Raw genomic sequence first — 20,442 nt, 5'->3', positions numbered from 1 at the left:
GTCCGTGTGTGTGTGTGTGTGATTTCTCCTGAGCAGGGTTCATGAGTCTAATGTGTCTCTAATGACCCCCACCTTCACCTCCTCATCTACTGGGCTGTGGACGTATTCACACACCCCGGGGGACACCTGGAACACATACACACAGATACACAGACAGACACACAGACACACACTGACAGACACACAGACAGACACACACACACACACACACCCACACAGATACACAGACAGACACACCCACACAGATACACAGACAGACACACAGACAGACACACACATACACACACACCCACAGACACACACACACTCTCCTCATCTCTCTGTACCTGGAAGCAGGTGGGTCCTGGTTTGACAGGCAGTATGTTGGCCAGGTAGTAGACCTTGAGCTCAGGGAACAGAGCGATGACCGTCTTGACCAGAGAGATGATGTCTGACCAAACCTTCTTGATGTCCACTCCTTTAGAGGCCAGGCGGTAGAGCACGCTGGAGAAGGTGCGCTTGTTTCTTGACGAAAGGCTGTCAGAGTGGACAAATTTCCCACTCTGGACACTGAGGGAGTAGTTGGTCAGGTGCATGAGGACATGGCTCAGGTTCTTCTGACTGGGTTCCTGTTGGGGTGCCAGGGACATGGGAGAACAGAGTTGTTAGAATGCTATATTTAAACATAGAAACATGTTAAAAAAGTCCATGTTTAAATGCTAGTATAATGCTTTATGCCAAAATGGAAGACAAAATATATTGTGTAGTGATTATGAGTGCTGTATGTATGTGTTATGAATGCGTTATGTCTTCAGATAAAGTGTTCCTACCGTTCCTACCTGGTATTGCTCGGTTCAGAATGTGTTATGAATGGGTTATGAACATGTTATAAAGTCCCTTTGTAACTTCCAACCTGGTATGGCTCGATACAGAAACTTCTTATGAATGTAGCTTATATGTATTATGAGCATGTTATAACATCCTTATCTATGTTCCTAGCTGGTATGTCTCGGTGCAGAAGCGTGACAGCGATATAAATCTCCAGCGGCTCCAGGGACTTGACCAGAACGTAGAGACGGATGTCCAACTTCAGCTTTCGATAAGAAGAGGCTTGTGGATGTACTCCTGGACCACAGACTGCCTTGTCTGTGATCCCGCTATAACCCTGAGGTCACTGGGCTCGTGGATCCAGCTTGACGATGAAGGTGCGCTTCAGGGACGCATCAGCATTAACTATGTAGTAATAAGACTTACTTGTTAGATATTACTGCAAGGTTGGAACTAGAAGCACAAGCATTTCGCTACACTTGCATTAACATCTGCTAACCATGTGCATGTGACCAATCAAATTTGATTTGTTTTGATTTCACTGACTGGAAAAACATAAACATTGACCATCCATAGGTCTAAATGGGTGAATATGTTGGGTCAATCAAGCACTGGTCTTTAAATCATCAATGGCCCCCAGAAACCTTATTTTACTGTCTGTTCCGGACATTCTAGACAACCAATTCTCATAGCTTTTAGCCGTACCCTTATCCTACTCCTCCTCTGCTCCTCTGGTGATGTAGAGGTGAATCCAGGCCCTGCAGTATATAGCTCCATTCCTATTCCCCAGGCGCTCTCTTTTGATGACTTCTGTAACCGTAATAGCCTTGGTTTCATGCAGGTTAACATTAGAAGCCTCCTCCCTAAGTTTGTTTTATTCACTGCTTTAGCACACACTGCCAACCCGGATGTTCTAGCCATGTCTGAATCCTGGCTTAGGAAGACCACCAAAAATTCTGAAATCTTCATCCCTAACTACAACATCTTCAGACAAGATAGAACGGCCAAAGAGGGCAGTGTTGCAATCTACTGCAAAGATAGCCTGCAGAGTTCTTTCCTACTATCCAGGTCTGTACACAAACAATTTGAACTTCTACTTTTAAAAATCCACCTCTCTAAAAACAAGTCTCTCACCGTTGCCGCCTGCTATCGACCACCCTCTGCCCCCAGGTGTGCTCTGGACACCATATGTGAACTGATTGCCCCCCCCATCTATCTTCAGAGCTCGTGCTGCTAGGCGACCTGAACTGGAACATGCTTAACACCCCAGCCATCCCACAATCTAAGCTTGATGCCCTCAATATCACACAAATTATCAATGAACCTACCAGGTACCACCCCAAAGCCGTAAACACGGGCACCCTCATAGATATCATCCTAACCAACTTGCCCTCTAAATACACCTCTGCTGTTTTCAACCAATATATAATGTCTATTCTAATTACATAGTTAGAATATAATAGCGGGCACTTTGAATACAGTCTTGTTTGACATGACAACGAATGAAAATTCCAGGGAGGAGTTATTGTGATAGGGTAGGAACTAATGTGTTGATAGGTGTTTCCTAGGGGACCCTATAATCTTTGGCTTCATGTAGCTAACAGAAGACACTGTTGCACAAACAACATGCTGATTTAGGTCTACACGATCATTGGTATTATCAGTATCAGCTGTATAGCTAATTACGCTTGCTCTTACTCAGTACATTTATTATCTAGCTAGCTAGCGATTAGCATTAGTGGCTAACAAGATTTAGAAACAACTTGCTAAGAAAAGACAAACAAGCTATTTGCAGATGTAAGAAACACAAGCTAATGGTGTAATTATAGAATGCTAGTAGATTTATATTAAGAAGCAAAGTGACAACTGCATCGTTGTCATCAACGGTGTTGCATATGCTGCATTGACCATGCAGACTGAACGCAAGTGTCTCGTAGTTGAGGGACATCAAATGCGCTCCTTGAGTGTCGGTGACATAGAGAGAGTGAAGAGAGATGACTCAAGTAGCGAAGTAAACTATAAAAAATTGACGTTACACACTGCGTATCACATTTAACAAACCAAACATTCAAATACCGGTAAAGAAGGTCAAGTAAAACCAGTCCGTGCATCAATACCGGTATATTACAAAAAAACGGTTTACCGCCCAGCCGTACTCTGAGTCAAATCACAGTACATTAAGGCTGTGTTTACACAGCCAGCTCAATTCTGATCTTTTTTCCAGTAATTTGACTTTTGACCAATCAGATCAGCTCTGAAAATGATTTGATGTGATCTGTCAAAATACCTAATAGTGGAAAGAATATCAGAATTGGGCTGCCTGTGTAAACGCAGCCTTAGTGCTGCAGTATGTGGTAGCGAACTACACTCTTAGAAAAAAGGGTTCCAAAAGGGTTCTTCGGCTGTCCCCATAGGAGAACCCTTCTTGGTTCCATGTAGAACCCTCTGTGGAAAGGGTTCTACCTCGAACCATAAGGGTTCGACTATGGAAACAAAAAAAATCTTTAAAGGGTTGTCCTTTGGGGACAGCCAAAGAACCCTTTTAGGTTCTATAAGGCACTTTTCTTTCTAAGAGTGTACTTGTTATCACCTAATGTAACCTAAGTGACACAGTGATAGACTGACACAAGCTGAGTGATATTTAGCTACCTGCTTTGCCTAGACATTTCAAGTTGAAGTTTTATTAGTAGTCTGTACAGGATACACATGGTATACATCGTCCAACAAAATGCTTACTTGCTTATCTTACTCTTGTTCACTTTGTCATGAATGAACTTCAGTGTCTCGTCACTGCCCCTAGAGTATTTTGCACCATTCAACACCACATCCCAAGGCGAAATATTGAGATCTGGAGCTTATATGTATCTACGGCAATTTCCTAGGTTGGGATTAATTAATTTTAACTACACACAATTTCCTTCCTAATCGTTGTCTACCTTGTTTAAGTAAGTAATTGAAACCAACTTAAATGTTAAGACTCCCTAAGCTCTGATACTATCCTATGGCACAGCTCTATCAAGGTTAGTCTATGCCTGTAGACAACGTTCCCTCTGAGCTGCGCGAGGCCGTGCACATCCTCCATGACTGCAGCACAGAAGAAATGCCAGCCAGCGCAGAGACGCACGAGATTAAACTTCACTGAGTTCGCTTCATTAGTGTGCACTATAGAGATCAACATTTTTCTCTAATGTGACCAAATCAACATTATATCAGCCCCTTTTTAATGCAACAAACAAAAACAAATCTAACTTGCAAGATTGAGTCTGCGATTTAGTTGTAGGCTGAGCCAGAGAGCATGGGAGTAGAATTCTATTGACCAGCCCATTCAATCAGCCTGAGTGGATGCGCTTTTCTGATCTGAGCTCAGAGCAAAGCTTGTTTCTTTAAGGGGCAATGTTGTATTTTGATACAGGCTTGATTATGCAAATAAGCCAATAGGCAGTGGGTAGCCTACTTTGCATAATTCTCTGCATGGTAATAATAACGCATTTTATTTTGTAAATAAAATGCGAATACAATTTGATACAATGAAATGTACACTACCGTTCAAAAGTTTGGGGTCACTTAGAAATGTCCTTGTTTTTTGTGTGTTTTTTAACCTTTATTTAACCAGGTCGGCTAGTTGAGAACAAGTTCTCATTTACAACTGCGACCTGGCCAAGATAAAGCAAAGCAGTGCGACACAAACAACAACACAGAGTTACACATGGAATAAACAAACATACCGTCAATAACACAAGTCTATATACAGTGTGTGCAAATGAGGTAAGATAAGGGAGGTAAGGCAATAAATAGGCCATAGAGGTGAAATAATTACAATTTAGCAATTAAACACTGGAGTGATTGATGTGCAGAAGATGAATGTGCAAGTAGAGATACTGGGGTGCAAAGGATTTTGGTTAGAGACAGTTTGCGCTGTTCTGTGAAGGGAGTAGTACACAGCTTTGTACGAGATCTTCAGTTTCTTGGCAATTTCTCGCATGGAATAGCCTTCATTTCTCAGAACAAGAATAGACTGACGAGTTTCAGAAGAAAGTGCTTTGTTTCTGGCCATTTTGAGCCTGTAATCGAACCCAAAAATGCTGATGCTCCAGATACTCAACTAGTCTAAAGGCCAGTTTTATTGCTTCTTTAATCAAAACAACAGTTTTCATGTGCGAACATAATTGCAAAAGGGTTTTCTAATGATCAATTAGTCTTTTATAATGATAAACTTGGATTAACTAACAACGTGCCATTGGAACACAGGAGTGATGGTTGCTGATAATGGGCCTCATGTACACCTATATAGATATTCCATGAACAATCAGCCGTTTCCAGCTAATAGTCATTTACAACATTAACAATGTCTACACTGTATTTCTGATCAATTTGATGTTATTTTAATGGACAAAAAATGTGCTTTTCTATCAAAAACAAGGACATTTCTAAGTGACCCCAAATTTTTGAACGGTAGTGTACAGTCACCTATTCGGCCCATGGTAGAGACCAAGTAAAAAATCATTAATTCATGTCAATCCCTGCATAATGTAAAAAAGTTTGTAAAGGTCTCATGGAATGTACTGGAGGCCTGCATTGAACACTGCATATTGTAGACTATATCATTGAAATCAAAAGCTATTTCCATGTGAAAATGTTATGGGATTTGCTCCATTGATTTTGTTGCTAGGCCACTCTAATATGCTCAAATAGCCACAATAGCCTATTGGCACTGTCTAAAACTGTAAGTTAAAGCAGGTACAGCCTCAGTTTTCACTGTAATCGCGTGCCGGAAGTTGCACAAAATTCTCACAATGTTCAAGTTTCTGCTCACAAGCCCAGAAATTTGCTCAGTGCCCAAAAACATTAGAGGGAACATTGCCTGTAGCCTGTCTGTGGTTAAGATGCAGAGCCTTTTAAAGGGGCTCTAGTGCCCCCCTCTGTTTGACTAGCTGAGCTGTATCTCAGGCAATGACGTAAGTTCATTCACAAAGCCAGTTAAATCCCGCCTCCACCATCCATACATCCCCTTGCCAGGCAGGGAGGCTGTCTGAGGACACACCCTCTCAAAGTCACTGTGACCTCTGAACGTCAAACACCATTAAAACTTATGAGCTTGACCTCTGACCTTTCCCTCTAGCCATTCTGAATTAATCATGCGTGCCAACGCTTACGGTTCACTAAGGGATGAGTAGAGGGAAGGGGGTGGACAGGGGTTTGAGAGTGGTGTGTGTGTGTGTGTGTGTGTGTGTGTGTGTGTGTGTGTGTGTGTGGTGTGACACAGCTGTTCGTGTGGTTTGTGTGTGGTTTCCTATTAGAGAGCACGTCATTCACTATTGCACAAAGGGTAGTGAACTACTAGTTTGTATGAAATCATTAAAGGAAAACTGTACCTCGTGAGTCATGCTCCCGAGTGGTGCAGCAGTCTAAGGCACTGCATCTCAGTGCTAGAGGCGTCACTACAGACTCTGGTTCGATCGCGGGCTGTATCACAACCGGCCGTGATCGGGAGTCCCATAGGGCGGCGCACAATTGGCCCAGCGTCGTCCGGATTAGGGGAGGGTTTGGCCCAGGTAGGCCATCATTGTAAAATAATAATTTGTTCTTAACTGACTTGCCTAGTTAAATAAATACATACTTTTTAGATTACCATTTACGACAGATGTACACTTGATGGGTTAGTGGTACATCTCCAAACCGTGCAAAGGAAAGTTGACTCATCATTGACTCAGAGGAGTTAGAGAGGGCTTGCACTGTTTGACAACATCCAATTGAGGACAAGCGCTCAGCCTTTTGACTGGATGCCATGGGGAGTGAATGGCCCTGTTCCACTATGGAGGACAGTTTTCTCTGTTGTTATGGGGAAGTAGAGTCTTACAGCGCAGCTGAAAACAGTGGTGGGGAGAGTGACAGAGGCTGCATTTAAACAGGCATCCCTATTCTGATCTTTTGCCCAACTATTGGCAAAACATCTGATCTGACTGGTCAAAAGACCAATAATTTGGCAAAATATCAGAATTGGGCTGCCTGTGTAAATGCAGACGGGGTGATGAGAGAGCTCTGATAATGGTTGGTTCGAGGCTGAGTGATCAATGTGGCTGAGTGATTAATGTGTCCTGCGCTGTACTACATAACATTAGGAATTGAATAGGACTGAATGGTGCGCTGTGCCTGGGTATAGTGACTAAAATTGTGTCCTACATTGAGTGGCTGTACCCGGATGTCATGAGTGATAAAACGTGTGTTCTGAACTAAGAGGATTACCTATGTGTAATCAATCAATCACTCAAATGATCAAACAATTGTGTGGAGATTAAAATAGAGTTCTGTTTCCTTAGCTGTGTGCTGTACCTGTGTAGAGAAAAGATGGTACTCCTCAGGCAGGATGCAGGAGTGGGGGTAGAAGTTGTACTCCCCAGGCAGGATGCAGGAGTGGGGGTAGAAGTTGTACTCCTCAGGCAGGATCCAGGAGCGGGGATAGAAGTTGTACTCCCCAGGTAGGATCCAGGAGCAGTGGTAGAAGTTGTACTCCCCAGGCAGGATGCAGGAGTGGGGGTAGAAGTTGTACTCCCCAGGTAGGGTCCAGGAGTGGGGGTAGAAGTTGTACTCCCCAGGTAGGATGCAGGAGCGGGGGTAGAAGTTGTACTCCTCAGGTAGGATCCAGGAGTGGGGGTAGAAGTTGTACTCCCCAGGCAGGATGCAGGAGCGGGGGTAGAAGTTGTACTCCCCAGGTAGGGTCCAGGAGCGGGGGTAGAAGTTGTACTCCTCAGGTAGGATCCAGGAGTGGGGGTAGAAGTTGTACTCCTCAGGTAGGATCCAGGAGTGGGGGTAGAAGTTGTACTCCCCAGGCAGGATCCAGGAGCGGTGGTAGAAGTTGTACTCCCCAGGTAGGATCCAGGAGCGGTGGTACTCCTCAGGTAGGATCCAGGAGTGGGGGTAGAAGTTGTACTCCCCAGGCAGGATGCAGGAGTGGGGGTAGAGGTTGTACTCCCCAAGCAGGATGCAGGAGTGGGGGTAGAAGTTGTACTCCCCAGGCAGGATCCAGGAGCGGGGGTAGAAGTTGTACTCCTCAGGCAGGATCCAGGAGCGGGGGTAGAAGTTGTACTCCTCAGGTAGGATCCAGGAGTGGGGGTAGAAGTTGTACTCCTCAGGTAGGATCCAGGAGCGGTGGTACTCCTCAGGTAGGATCCAGGAGCGGTGGTACTCCCCAGGTAGGCTCCAGGAGCGGTGGTACTCCTCAGGTAGGATCCAGGAGCGGTGGTACTCCCCAGGTAGGCTCCAGGAGCGGTGGTACTCCTCAGGTAGGATCCAGGAGCGGTGGTACTCAGGTAGGATCCAGGAGCGGTGGTACTCCCCAGGTAGGCTCCAGGAGCGGTGGTAGAAGTTGTACTCCTCAGGTAGGATCCAGGAGCGGTGGTACTCCTCAGGTAGGATCCAGGAGCGGTGGTACTCCCCAGGTAGGATCCAGGAGCGGGGGTATAAGTTGTACTCCTCAGGTAGGATCCAGGAGCGGTGGTAGAAATTGTACTCCTCAGGTAGGATTCAGGAGCGGTGGTACTCCTCAGGTAGGATCCAGGAGCGGGGGTAGAAGTTGTACTCCTCAGGTAGGATTCAGGAGCGGTGGTAGAAGTTGTACTCCTCAGGTAGGATTCAGGAGCGGTGGTACTCCCTAGGTAGGATCCAGGAGCGGGGGTAGAATTTGTACTCCTCAGGGAACAGCTCCTGCATGGTCCTCACCGCTCGGCTCAGGTTGATCTTTCTCAGCATCTCTATCATACCTACAGACCACACCACAGACGGACAGACAGACAGACAGACATATTAGAGACAGGTAAGGGATATGTGAGAGACAGACAGTTGTAATGCTGGTGGTTTGGTAACCCACCCTGGTGTGGTTGTGAGTGTTATGGGGTGAGTGATGAGTGGTATATCAAATCAAATCAAATTTTATTAGTCACATGCGCCAAATTCAACAGGTGTAAGCCTTACAGTGAAATGCTTACTTACGAGCCCCTGACCAACAGTGCAGTTTCAAAAAAATACGGATAAGAATAAGAGATAAAAGTAACAAGTAATTAAAGAGCAGCAGTAAAAAATAACAATATATACAGGTGTGTGCCAGTATAGAGTCAATGTGCAGGGGCACCGGTTAGTTGAGGTAGTATGTACATGTAGGTAGAATAATTAAAGTGACTATGCATAGATGACAACAGAGATTGGCAGTGGTGTGGAGAGGGGGTTGGCAATGCATATAGTCTGGGTAGCCATTTGACTAGATGTTCAAGAGTCTTATGGCTTGGGGGTAGAAGCTGTTTAGAAGCCTCTTGGACCTAGACTTGGCACTCCAGTACCGCTTGCCATGGGGTAGCAGACAGAACAGTCTATGACTAGGGTGGCTGGAGTCTTTGACAATTTTTAGGTCCTTCCTCTGATACTGCCTGGTATAGAGGTCCTGGATGGCAGGAAGCTTGGCCCCAGTGAGGTACTGGGCAGTTCGCACTACCCGCAGTCGAAGGCAAAGCAGTTGCCATACCAGGCAATGATGCAACCAGTCAGGATGCTCTCGGTGGTGCAGCTGTAGAACCTTTTGAGAATCTGAGGACCGATGCCAAAACTTTTCAGTCTCCCAAGGGGGAAAGGTTTTGTCGTGCCCACTTCACGACTGTCTTGGTGTGCTTGGACCATGTTAGTTTGTTGGTGATGTGGACACCAAGGAACTTGAAGCTCTCAACCTGCTCCATTGCAGCCCAGTCAATGAGAATGGGGGTGTGCTCTGTCCTCTTTTCCTGTAGTCCACAATCAACTCCTTTGTCTTGATCACGTTGAGGGAGAGGTTGTTGTCCTGGCACCACACGGCCAGGACCTCCTCCCTATAGGCTGTCTTGTTGTTGTCTGTGGTCTGTGATCAGGCCAACCACTTTTGTCATCGACAAATTTAATGATGGTGTTGGAGTCGTGCCTAGCCGTGCAGTCATGAGTGAACAGCGAGTACAGGAGGGGGCTGAGCACGCACCCCTGAGGGGCCCCAGTGTTGAGGATCAGCGTGGCGGATGTGTTGTTACCTACCCTTACCATCTGGGGGTGGCCCGTCAGGAAGTCCACTATCCAGTTGCAGAGGAAGGTGTTTAGTCCCAGGGTCCTTAGCTTATTGATGAGCTTTGAGGGCACTATGGTGTTGAACGCTGAGCTGTAGTCAATGAATAGCATTCTCACAATGGTATTTATTTTGTTCAGGTGGGAAAGGGCAGTGTGGAGTGCAATAGGGATTGCATCATCTGTGGATCTGTTGGGGAGGTATGCACATTTTAGTGGGTCTAGGGTTTCTGGGATGATGGTGTTGATGTGAGTCATGACCAGCCTTTCAAAGCACTTCGTGGCTACAGACGTGAGTGCTGCGGGTCGGTAGACATTTAGGGAGCTTACCTTAGTGTTCTTGGGCACAGGCACTATGGTGGTTTGCTTAAAACATGTTGGTATTACAGACTCGGACAGGGAGAGGTTGAAAATGTCAGTGAAGACATTTGCTATTTGGTCAACGCATGCTCGCAGTACACGTCCTGGTAATCTGTCTGGCCCTGTGGCCTTGTGAATGTTGACCTGTCTAAAAGTCTTACTCACATCGGCTGCGGAGAGCATGATCACACAGTCTTCCGGTACAGCTGGTGCTCTCATGCATGTTTCAGTGTTATTTGCCTCCAAGCGATTATAGAAGTAGTTTGGCTCGTGTCACTGGGGAGCTCTCGACTGTGCTTCCCTTTGTAGTCTGTAATGGTTTGCAAGCCCTGCCACATATATGGGGTGATGGCCAGGTGTAGCATGCTCCAGCTTCCTCACACAATATAATAATCCTCCTCACTCCTAATGCTGGGTTTATTAAATTGGCATGACAAGGCATTAACACAGCTGTGCTTAGGGCTCACACAATATCATAACAGGATCCATAGACCCTACATACACGAAACCTGACTGACAACAGTGTTTCCCTCTGTACCATTGTAAAGGCTATAATTTACTGGCTAATCAATTGATATTTTTCGTTAAAGGATGTTGATTTGGGGACCTGGAAAACAATCTATGGGAAACACTGTGAACACATACAGTGTAGCTTTTTTCAGTCGGATCAGCATACCTGGGAACTTGTTGACCTGTCCAGAGAGGATGTTATCGTTGTCATGGAAGGACACTCCATGCCAGTAGATGTCACAGGCTGACCATCTACCCACAGGGAACTGCAGTAAGAAGGAGAGAGATGTTTGAGGGAGGGGTTCTGATTGAGCTCTACATGGTTAGGGTTGAGGTAGTCTCACAATGTCACTTTTTCAAAGTCTTGTCTCATCTAGTTCTGACTGAGGAGAGGAAGACTGTATATCAAGTCTTGTGTTGAGGTGTTGTTGAGGGAAACACTGTTACACAAACTAAATGCACTAAATGCATTGAATCTTTTACTCAGTATTGTGGTTCCATTATATAAATATAAATGATTTTTCCATACACTAACAAGGCCATTTGTTGTTACAGGCAGTTAGGTAATCTCAGGCCAGGCGTGCAGGTTACCCTTCCAGTGACAATACGTTCTTCGGCTGTCCCCATAGGAGAACTCTTTGAAGAACCCTTTTTGGTTCCAGATAGAACCTTTCGGTTCTACATGTAACCCAGATAGAACCTTTCCACATAGGGTTCTACATGTAACCCAAAAGAGTTCTACCTGGAACCAAAAAGGGTTCTACCTGGAACCAAAAAGGGTTCTCCTATGGGGACAGCCGAAGGACCCTTTTGAAACCCTTTTTTCTAAAAGTGTAGGAGGCATGGCGTATCAGTGGTCTTTGTGAATGAGACTGCAGTTCTGTGTTAGCTAATCATATAAGTCTATGGTTAAGAGGAGCCCTGGCAGGTGGAGGACATGATATTCTGACAAGATTATAAGAACCAATTTCTGGGACCTGGCCCACCGACACCTTACTGTTAATGACACACTTAGAAACCCACCCCACACACACAAACACATCACCTTCTCCCGTCCCGACCCAGCTTACTCATGGGGTAACTGGCAGTGGCATCAGATAGAAACAAAATTCTATCTAGTCTATTATATAGAATAGACCTTAAAACTTCTTAGGGATCAAATCCTGTTAACGGGATCGATTTGACAACATCCGGTGAAATGGCAGAGCGCCAAATTCAAATTAAATTATTAGAAATATTTAACTTTCGTACAATCACAAGTGCAATACACCACATTAAAGCTTTACTTCTTGTTAATCCAGCCAGTGTCAGATTTTTAAAAGGCTTTACGGCGAAAGCAAACCATGCTATTATCTGAGGACAGCACCCCATCAAACAAACACAGACAATCATATTTCATCCCGCCAGGCGCGACAGAAAACTCAGAAATAACTATATAATTCATGCCTTACCTTTGATGAGCTTCTTCTGTTGGCACTCCAAAATGTCCCACAAACATCACAAATGGTCCTTTTGTTTCGATTGATTCTGTCGTTATAGTCCAGAAATGTCCATTTATTTGGCGCATTTGATCCAGAAAAACACTGGTTCCAACTAGCGCAACATGACTACAAAATATCGAATAAATAACCTGTAATCTTTGTCCAAACATTTCAAACAACTTTTCTAATACAACTTTAGGTATTTTTTTACGTAAATAATCGATCAAATTTAAGACGGGATAAACGGCGTTCAATAGCGGATAAAGACAAAGTGGAGCGAGCTTTCAGGTCGTGCGCCCCTAACAAACAGTACACTAAACTCGACCCTCGTTCTGAACAGCCCTACTTCTTCATTACACAAAGGAAAAACATCAACCAATTTCTAAAGACTGTTGACATCCAGTGGAAGCGATAGGAACTGCAAGCAAGTGCCTTAGAAATCTAGATCCACATAGAAAACACATTGAAAAGAGAGTGACCTCAAAAATAAAATTCCTGGATGGTTTGTCCTCGGGGTTTCACCTGCCAAATAAGTTCTATTATACTCACAGACATTATTCAAACAGTTTTAGAAACTTCAGAGTGTTTTCTATCCAAATCTACTATTATATTATGCATATCCTAGCTTCTGGTCCTGAGTAGCAGGCAGTTTACTTTGGGCACGCTTTTCATCCGGATGTGAAAATACCGGCCCCTAGCCTAGAGAGGTTATTAATTAATGATGAGTAAAATAGCGAATTTACAGATTGTATTTTTATCTCCAACATTCTAAATGTTGTCATTGCCACCTCAGTGAACAGGCCCAAGGCGAGCTACGCAACAGTGAGCATCCCAAAGAAAGAGTTGGGTAAATAATTGGGGCGGCAGGTAGCCTAGTGGTTAGAGTGTTGGACTAGTAACGGAGAGGTTGCAAGATCGAAACCCCAAGGTGAAAATTTGTTCTTGCCCAGTTAAATAAAGGTAAAAAAAAGGAGGTTGAAAGAAAACTTGCATGACAGCCAAGGCCTGCTATAGTTACGATCTCATAGATTTCAATGTTTAACCACCCCTTAATCTTGTCAGCCAATTGGGTCACATTAATTTGGGAAGTATCTAGGGGAAGAACAGGGAAGAGAGATGGCAATAGCTCCATCTGTGAGTGCATTCCAGAACTTCATCTTACACACACAAACACAAAGGCTCACTTGTGGACGTGAAAAATGAACCATTCTAGTTTTTCTGGCTCCATCGCAGTTTAGAACAGGATATGAGCTCATCTCCCTAACATCCAATCAAAATTGTCCGAGAGACATTGGCATGAATTTGCAGACTTGTCTTGGCAGGTCTGGTCATTCCTTCTGATCCTGCCAGATGAGGTTGCCTGGCAGCGGGCATGTAACAGTTTATAACAAGATCTGTACTGCCTGTCATCCCACTGAACCCACTGCCTGGCCTGCATTATTCTTTCACATCATACTAATGTCACACCCTGATCTGTTTCACCTGTCTTTGTGATTGTTTCCACCCTCCTCCAGGTGTCGCCCATCTTCCCCATTATACCTGTGTTCTGTTTGTCTGTTGCCAGTTCGTTTTGTTCGTAGAACCTACCAGCGGTTTCCCCCTTGCTCCTCTCTTGTCTACAGTGCCTGTTTTCTAGTTTTTACCATTCTGCCTGCCCTGAGCCTGCCTGCAGTCCTGTACCTTTGCCTTTCAGTGGAAAACTGAAAGGTAATGTCAGATCCAAATTAGATCCAACACTATCCTCCCTCTTTTTACATGTGACAGTGTGACTCTCTCTCCCTCTCAATCTACTCTTGCCTGCTCCGCTCCCCGAGAGTAATATGACTTTATTGGATTATCAGAGATTAGGTCTAATCATTTCCCACCGTTAAGAGAAGGCCATATGCTGAAAGTTAGCTGGCAGATGCCTTGCAGGCTTCAAAACTGCTGTGCCATGAAAACTGCCTGGTTACACACAGGTGAAGGTGTTAGACCTAGATTGCTGACACATTACAGCCTTATAGGCTACACTAACTCACCGAGTGAACCATTATTAGTACCCTGCCTAGTACCTATTATAGTACTATAGCCTAATTAACAAATACGCTTAAGTGACTGTAATGATACAGAGAGCTCACTCTCCAACAGCGTTGTGGGACTTCAGACAGTTTCTCTCACGCAGGCTGAGGAGGCTACTTCAATCCCCGTTAGGCTACAAGTGGGAATATCTTAACACAAAATAGTGAGGATTTGGTGTCAGACCTTCTTAATAAAAAAGTCTTAGATGAAATAGATTCCAGAGTAATGAGTGTAGTGAGTGAGCGACTAAGGGGAATGTCTAATGGCAGATACTGTAGGCTGGGTCCTCTGCAGTGAAGCATGGATCAATAATAACCATAGAGTGCAGAGTAGTGTAGGAAATGAGAGGAGAGATTTGTATTTATTTTTTACCTTTATTTAACTAGGCAAGTCAGTTAAGAACAAATTCTAATTTTCAATGACAGCCTAGGAACAGTGGGTTAACTGCCTGTTCAGGGGCAGAACAACAGATTTGTACATTGTCAGCTCGGGGATTTGAACTTGCAACCTTTCGGTTACTAGTCCAACGCTCTAGGCTACCCTCAGCCATTGATCAAACATTTAGGCTTAGCAGCAATCATTCCTTTTTGAGGTAGAGTGCCTTCAGAAAGTATTCATATCCCTTGACTTATTCCACATGTTGTTGTGTTACAGCCTGAATTCAAAATGGATTAAATTGAAAAAAAATACATTTTTTCAAATGTATTGAAAACGAAATACAGAAATATCTCATTTACATAAGTATTTACACCTCTGAATCAATACTTTGTAGAAGTACCTTTGGCAGCGATTACAGATGTGAGTCTTTCTGGGTATGTCTCTAAGAGCTTCCCATACCTGGATTGTGCAACATTTGACCATTATTATTTTCAAAATCCTTCAAGCTCTGTCAAATTGGTTGTTGAGCATCGCTAGACAACCATTTTCATTGCTAGACAACCAATAGATTAAGTTAAAACTGTAACTCAGCAACTCTGGTACATTCACTGTCTTCTTGGTAAGCAACTCCAGTGTAGATTTGGCCTTGTGTTTTAAGTTATTGTTCTGCTAAAAGGTGGATTAATTTCCCAGTGTCTGGTGGAAAGCAGACTGAACCAGGTTTTCCTCTAGGATTTTGCCTGTGCTTAGCTCTATTCAGTTTCTTTTTATCCTGTAAAACTCCCCAGTCCTTAATGATTACAAGCATACCAATAACATGATGCAGCCACCACTATGGGTAAAAATATGCAGTGGTACTCAGTAATGTGTTGTATTGGATTTGCCCCAAACGTAACACTTTGTATTGAGAACAAAAAAGTGAATTGCTTTGACACATTTTTAGCAGTACTACTTTAGTGCCTTGTTTCAAACAGGATGCATGTTTTAGAATATGTGTATTCTGTACAGGCTTCCTTCTTTTCACTCTGTCATTTAGGTTAGTATTGTGGAGTAACTACAATGTTGTTGATCCACCCTCAGTTATCTCCTATCACAGCCATTAAACTCTGTAAATGTTTTACAGTCACCATTGACCTCATGGTGTAATCCTTGAGTGGTTTCCTTCCTCTCCAGCAACTAAGTCAGGAAGGATGCCTGTATCTTTGTAGTGACTGGGTGTATTGATACACCATCCAAAGTGTAACTAATAACTTCAGCATCCTCAAAGGGATATTCAGTGTCTGCTTTTTGTTTTACCACTCTACCAATAGGTGCCCTTCTTTAGAGGCATTGGAAAACCTCCCTGGTCTTTGTGGTTGAATCAGTGTTTGAAATGTACTGCTCGACTGAGGGTCCTTACAGATAATTGTATGTGTGGGGTACAGAGATGAGGTAGTCATTTATAAATACTATTTAACACTATTATTGCACACAGAGTGAGTCCATGCAACTTATGTGAGTTGTTAAGCACATTTTTACTCCTGAATCTATTTAGGCTTGCCTATTTAGGCTTACATTTCAGATTTTGATTTAATATTAATTTTTAAACATTTAGAAAAACATAATTCAACTTTGACATTATGATGTATTGTGTGAAAAAAAAACTAAAATCTAAAATCAAGGTACATATTTTCTATAGGCACACTAATACACAGTCATGCAGAGAAATACACAGTATTTATTGAGGCAATGCACAGCAAGCAGATCCAATGACATGTTAGGCTACTGAAAAAACTTATACTGCATGTCCCCTACTGGTTATCAGTGAACATCTGAGTTGAGAACCAGAGTCATACTGTAAATGACTCTGGAATCAACTAAGCCTGCTCCTGCCATAGGAATTAAATGCAATTACTGTCATAATTGGGTTTTCATATGGGTCAACATCTTCAAAAACTCATGCAGAGTGCATTACATAGATTAGATATCAATCAATTGCTCAAGTTCCTCTTCTCCATGCACTAGGCTAAAGCCTAGGGTGAAAAAGCACCCACAACAAGTTAAGATGATTGTTAGGCCTATCTCCTGCCACTGAAAGGTGGGTGTGCCTTAATATACTTAGGTCAATGGGCTTTCCAACTTACACTATACCTCAGCACCGCACGTCAAAGCTCTTTTGAAACTGACAGAGGATCAGTTAGGTCCTTGACTTTGTAGAAGATGTATCTGTCAGGGCAAAGGGTAATGTAATAAGGCCTCTGTCTACAAAGTTTTGAAACCTGATCGGATCTGCTGTGCCATACTTGGGAGGGATTACATTTCGACGCATGATGGTCATCCATGGTGGTAGTGAGGAGCATTTTACCTCTAACTGTCTGATGGCTTCACCCTCCACTGCTCCTCGTGTATAATGAACTACACTGTTGATAACGGCCAATAGCAGGTATTAATTGCGCCACATTCAACGCCTGTAGGGCCGAACTGATGGAGCTCGCCTGCCGAAGTGAGGGGACCCGTATCAATTAGCCATCTAATAAGTCTATTAAAGATATCGCTTTCCATTTGGGACAACTTTTCAGCTACCACAGTCCAAGGTTAAGGCTGTGTAGCTGTTTATACTGGGCCATAGAGCCGTCACATTGGAGTGACAGGGTTAACAGAGATAGTGTCCCCTCATCAATGTGTTGTAGGCCTACTATGCTATTCTTTATCAAGGCCTGGAGGGAAAAAAAGATTATGAACAGATTAAAACTGTTATTGCTGTTGAAAGATGGGGTGTGTTGTGGTGGCACAATACACAAGTTGCTCTTATACCTGTGTAGTACTATTGTATTACTATTGTTACAATATTATTGTTACCTTTATACAGTCATTGGTTTCTGTATAGTAATTTAGTATTTTCACAATAACAGTATTTGTTATTACACAAGTGGAATAAGTATCAGCCCCCAGGTAAACTGTGCACCCCTGAAATGTGTACTAAACTCAGCAGCATAGAAACCAATTTTGTCAATTAATGAGTCAGTATGGACATACATACCTCTTTCCATTTGAGCTACCTGATGCTGAGCTTCAGTGCCACCAGAGGAGACAGATGAGAGCAGGGATGCCACCCACACCTCATCATCAATAATATCTGCCCCCTCCTCCGCGCCAACACCTGATGATTTCATTTGTTCGAGTTGAACCTTCACTTTTACATAATGATCACTCATTATACGAATCAACACCACGTGGCAGGGCTCCACAATAACGCTCAGGCCGAAAAGAATGCGACAGCAAGTGATAAACATCATTTTGCAAAGCTAGCCAGTCACCACGCTTTCTACAATGCAACGTTATTGTAACCACTCCCAGACTAACTCAATGCCTACAACCATACCGTTCAGCTAGATTGCATAATTATGTTTCCTCCGTGAAAATAGTCAAAAGACTATAACATATGGGTAGCTAATTTGTTTCACCCCATTATAACGGATAGCGCATGTTTGCATAGGTTACGTTAAATGGCTACCATTATCCAATCACTGTAGCTGAGTGCAGGACATGCTAGCAGTCAAGCTAACGTTAGCTAACACCGGTTGATATCGTTGGTTTGACAGCATCCCTCTGCAGCTAGCTAGCTAGTGCCATAAAATAATTGTTGTTTGTGTCATCCACATAATAAAATGCCGCTATTTAATTAACATATTGTATCGAGTTACCTCCTAAATACAGCGCTAGAAAGTGAATATCGTCAGAGCAGCGGTCAACGGCATCCGGACAAGACTGTCGTGCTACGGCCTGACTGTCACTGTCTGTGCCAACTAGGAGAAGACTAATTTGGCTGGTGGTGAACGTACTGTGTTTTGATCCGTTGTCACTAGTTACCACAGCCACAAAGTTATAAACCCCGCGCATTTCTACAATTTATCTTCTTAAAAATGTATTTCAACCCTAACCTTAAACACACTGCTAACATTATGCCTAACCTTACATTAAGACCAAAAAGCTACACTGCTCAAAAAAATAAAGGGAACACTTTAAACAACACAAAGTCAATCACACTTCTGTGAAATCAAACTGTCCACTTAGGAAGCAACACTGATTGACAATACATTTTGCATGCTGTTGTGCAAATGGAATAGACAACAGGTGGAAATTATAGGCAATTAGCAAGACACCCCCAATAAAGGAGTGGTTCTGCAGGTGACCTCCAGCAGGCCACAAATGTGCATGTGTCTGCTCAAACGGTCAGAAACAGACTCCATGAGGGTGGTATGAGGGCCCGACGTCCACAGGTGGGGGTTGTGCTTACAGCCTAACACCGTGCAGGACGTTTGGCATTTGCCAGAGAACACCAAGATTGGCAAATTCGCCACTGGCACCCTGTGGACTTCACAGATGAAAGCAGGTTGACACTAAGCACATGTGACAGACGTGACAGTCTGGAAACGCCGTGGAGAATGTTCTGCTGCCTGCAACATCCTCCAGCATGACCGGTTTGGCGATGGGTCAGTCATGGTGTGGGGTGGCATTTCTTTGGGGGGCCGCACAGCCCTCCATGTGCTCGCCAGAGGTAGTCTGACTGCCATTAGGTACCGAGATGAGATCCTCAGACCCCTTGTGAGAGCATATGCTGGTGCGGCTGGCCCTGGGTTCCTCCTAATGCAAGACAATGCTAGACCTCATGTGGCTGGAGTGTGTCAGCAGTTCCTGCAAGAGGAAGGCATTGATGCTATGGACTGGCCCGCCCGTTCCCCAGACCTGAATCCAATTGAGCACATCTGGGACATCATGTCTCGCTCCATCCACCAACGCCACGTTGCACCACAGACTGTCCAGGAGTTGGCGGATGCTTTAGTCCAGGTCTGGGAGGAGATCCCTCAGGAGACCATCCGTCACTTCATCAGGAGCATGCCCAGACGTTGTAGGGATGTCATACAGGCACGTGGATGCCACACACACTACTGAGCCTCATTTTGACTTGTTTTAAGGACATTACATCAAAGTTGGATCAGCCTGTAGTGTGGTTTTCCACTTTAATTTTGAGTGTGATTCCAAATCCAGACCTCCATGGATTGATAAATTTGATTTCCATTGATAATTTTTGTGTGATTTTGTTGTCAGCACATTCAACTATGTAAAGAAAAAAGTATTTAATAAGAATATTTAATTCATTCAGATCTAGGATGTGTTATTTTAGTGTTCCCTTTATTTTTTTGAGCAGTGTATTTTTTTCCATTTATTTCTACTATAGCCAATAGTGACTTTGTGGCTGTGCTATCTAGTGGGAAATCAATGATCCTGTTTGTATTCGTATTGATTATGGATCCCCATGAGCTGCTTCCAAGGCAGCAACTACTCTTCCTGGGGTCCAGCAAAATTAAGACAGTTATACAATTTCAAAAACATTACAATACATTCACAACAGATTTCACAACACGTCAAGTGTGTGCCCTCTGGCCGCTACTCTACTACTACCACATATCTACAACACAAAATAAATGTGTAGGTGTGTATAGTATACACCTCTACTCAGACTACACCATTCTGTATACTTCTGGCCCTTCTTTGGACACTGTGTTAACTAACCTCCAGACGAGCTTCAATGCCATACAACTCTCCTTCCGTGGCCTCCAACTGCTCTTAAATGCAAGCAAAACTACTGTAAGTAAAGAAATAAAAACAATAGTAAAAAGACTGTGAAAAATAACAGTAGTGGGGCTATAAAAGCAGCGAGGCTTCGTACAGACACTGGTTAGTCAGGCTGATTGAGGTAGTATGTACATGTAGATATGGTTAAAGTGACTATGCA

The 20,442-nt window shown here is 43.7% G+C and overlaps 1 pseudogene; it reads right to left on the bottom strand.

The window, feature by feature from the left end:
- Positions 1-8,314: 8,314 nt before the first annotated feature.
- LOC121840204 lies at positions 8,315-18,440 on the bottom strand (annotated as a pseudogene).
- Between the last annotated feature and the right edge of the window lie 2,002 nt (positions 18,441-20,442).

The sequence above is a fragment of the Oncorhynchus tshawytscha genome, linkage group LG20 (assembly GCF_018296145.1).
Source record: "Oncorhynchus tshawytscha isolate Ot180627B linkage group LG20, Otsh_v2.0, whole genome shotgun sequence".
Taxonomy (NCBI): domain Eukaryota; kingdom Metazoa; phylum Chordata; class Actinopteri; order Salmoniformes; family Salmonidae; genus Oncorhynchus; species Oncorhynchus tshawytscha.
Note: the sequence above shows the minus strand (reverse complement) of the source record. Positions and strands in the feature narration are given on the sequence as shown.